Source organism: Triticum dicoccoides, chromosome 1A (genome assembly GCF_002162155.2).
Source record: "Triticum dicoccoides isolate Atlit2015 ecotype Zavitan chromosome 1A, WEW_v2.0, whole genome shotgun sequence".
In the NCBI taxonomy this organism is placed as follows: Eukaryota; Viridiplantae; Streptophyta; class Magnoliopsida; order Poales; family Poaceae; genus Triticum; species Triticum dicoccoides.
In genome coordinates, this window is record NC_041380.1 from 589901640 (window position 1) to 589905193 (window position 3554).

A 3554-nucleotide genomic window follows, 5' to 3' on the forward strand; every position below is an offset into this window, starting at 1 on the left:
TCATGTCCGTGATCACATCCGGGACTCCGAACAACCTTCGGTACATCAAAATGCATAAACTCATAATATAACTGTCATCGTAACCTTAAGCGTGCGGACCCTACGGGTTCGAGAACAATGTAGACATGACCGAGACACGTCTCCGGTCAATAACCAATAGCGGGACCTGGATGCCCATATTGGCTCCTACATATTCTACGAAGATCTTTATCGGTCAGACCGCATAACAACATACGTTGTTCCCTTTGTCATCGGTATGTTACTTGCTCGAGATTCGATCGTCGGTATCCAATACCTAGTTCAATCTCGTTACCGGCAAGTCTCTTTACTCGTTCCGTAATACATCATCTCACAACTAACATATTAGTTGTAATGCTTGCAAGGATTATGTGATGTGTATTACCGAGAGGGCCCAGAGATACCTCTCCAACAATCGGAGTGACAAATCCTAATCTCGAAATACGCCAACCCAACATCGACCATTGGGGACACCTGTAGTACTCCTTTATAATCACCCAGTTACGTTGTGACGTTTGGTAGTACCCAAAGTGTTCCTCCGGTAAATGGGAGTTGCATAATCTCATAGTCATAGGAACATGTATAAGTCATGAAGAAAGCAATAGCAACATACTAAACGATCGGGTGCTAAGCTAATGAAATGGGTCATGTCAATCAGATCATTCAACTAATGATGTGACCTCGTTAATCAAATAACAACTCATTGTTCATGGTTAGGAAACATAACCATCTTTGATTAACGAGCTAGTCAAGTAGAGGCATACTAGTGACACTTTGTTTGTCTATGTATTCACACATGTATTATGTTTCCGGTTAATACAATTCTAGCATGAATAATAAACATTTATCATGAAATAAGGAAATAAATAATAACTTTATTATTGCCTCTAGGGCATATTTCCTTCAGTCTCCCACTTGCACTAGAGTCAATAATCTAGATCACATCACCATGTGATTAACATCGATAGTTCACATCATCATGTGATTAACACCCATAGTTCACATCGCTATGTGACCAACACCCAAAGGGTTTACTAGATTCAGTAATCTAGTTCACATCGCTATGTAATTAACACCCAAGGAGTACTAAGGTGTGATCATGTTTTGCTTGTGGGAAAATCTTAGTCAACGGGTCTGCCACATTCAGATCCACATGTATTTTGCAAATTTCTATGTCAACAATGCTCTGCATGGAGCTACTCTAGCTAATTGCTCCCACTTTCAGTATGTATCTAGACCGAGACTTAGAGTCATCTAGATTAGTGTCAAACTTGCATCGGCGTAACCCTTTACGACGAACCTTTTTCCACTTCCATAATCGAGAAACATATCCTTATTTCACTAAGGATAATTTTGACCGCTGTCCAGTGATCTACTCCTAGATCACTATTGTACTCCCTTGCCAAACTCAGTGGTAGGGCATACAATAGATCTGGTATACAGCATGGCATACTTTATAGAACCTATGACTGAGGCATAGGGAATGACTTTCATTCTCTTTCTATTTTCTGCCGTGGTCGGGCTTTGAGTCTTACTCAACTTCACACCTTGTAACACAGGCAAGAACTCTTTCTTTGACTGTTCCATTTTGAACTACTTCAAAATCTTGTCAAGGTATGTACTCATTGGAAAAACTTATCAAGCGTCTTGATCTATCTCTATAAATCTTTATACTCAATATGTAAGCAGCTTTACCGAAGTCTTTATTTGAAAAACTCCTTTCAAACACTCCTTTATGCTTTACAGAATAATTCTATATTATTTCCGATCAACAATATGTCATTTACATATACTTTATCAGAAATGTTGTAGTGCTCCCACTCACTTTCTTGTAAATACAGGCTTCACCGCAAGTCTGTATAAAACTATATGCTTTGATCAACTCATCAAAGCGTATATTCCAACTCCGAGATTCTTGCACCAGTCCATAGATGGATCACTGGAGCTTGCACATTTTGTTAGTACCTTTCGGATTGACAAAACCTTCTGTTGCATCATATACAACTCTTCTTTAATAAATCCATTAAGGAATGCAGTTTTGTTTATCCATTTGCCAGATTTCATAAAATGCGGCAATTACTAACATGATTCAGACAGACTCAAGCATAGATACGAGTGAGAAGCTCTCATCGTAGTCAATCACCTTTGAACTTGTCGAAAAACCTTTTGCGACAATTCTAGCTTTGTAGATAGTAACACTACTATCAGCGTCCGTCTTCCTCTTGAAGATCCATTTATTCTCAATTGCTTGCCGATCATCGGGCAAGTCAACCAAAGTCCAAACTTTGTTCTCATACATGGATCCCATCTCAGATTTCATGGCTTCAAGCCACTTTGCGGAATCTGGGCTCACCATCGCTTCTTCATAGTTCGTAGGTTCATCATGATCTAGTAGCATGACTTCCAGAAAAGGATTATCGTACCACTCTGGCGCGGATCTTACTCTGGTTGATCTACAAGGTTCAGTATTATCTTGTTCTGAAGTTTCATGATCATCATCATTAGCTTCCTCACTAACTGGTGTAGGTGTCACAGAAACAGTTTTCTGTGATGTACTACTTTCCAATAAGGGAGCAGGTACAGTTACCTCGTCAAGTTCTACTTTCCTCCCACTCACTTCTTTCGAGAGAAACTCCTTCTCCAGAAAGTTTCCGAATTTAGCAACAATAGACTTGCCTTTCAGATCTGTGATAGAAGGTGTATCCAATAGTTTCCTTTGGATATCCTATGAAGACGCACTTCTCCGATTTGAGTTTGAGCTTATCAGGATGAAACTTTTTCATATAAGCATCGCAACCCCAAATTTAAGAAACGACAGCTTAGGTTTCTTGCCAAACCATAGTTCACACGGTGTCGTCTCAACGGATTTAGATGGTGCCCTATTTAACGTGAATGCAGCTGTCTCTAATGCATAACCCCAAAACGATAGTGGTAGATCGGTAAGACACATCATAGATCGCACCATATCTAATAAAGTACGGTTATGACGTTCGGACACACCATTACATTGTGGTGTTCTAGGTGGCATGAGTAGTGAAACTATTTCACATTGTTTTTAACTGAAGGCCAAACTCGTAACTCAAATACTCTTCTCTACGATCAGATCATAGAAACTTTATTTTCTTGTTACAATGATTTTTCACTTCACTCTGAAATTCTTTGAACTTTTCAAATGTTTCAGACTTATGTTTCATCAAGTAGATATACTCATATCTGCTCAAATCATCTGTGAAGATCAGAAAATAATGATACCTGTCGCGAGCCTCAATATTCATCGGACCACATACATCAGTATGTATGATTTTCAACAAATCTATTGCTCGCTCCATTGCTCCGAAGAACAGAGTCTTAGTCATCTTGCCCATGAGGCATGGTTCGCAAGCATCAACTGATTCATAATCAAGTGATTCCAAAAGCCCATCAGTATGGAGTTTCTTCATGCGTTTTACACCAATATGACCTAAACGGCAGTGCTACAAACAAGTTGCACTTATCATTATTAACTTTGCACCTTTTGGTTTCAATATTATGATTAT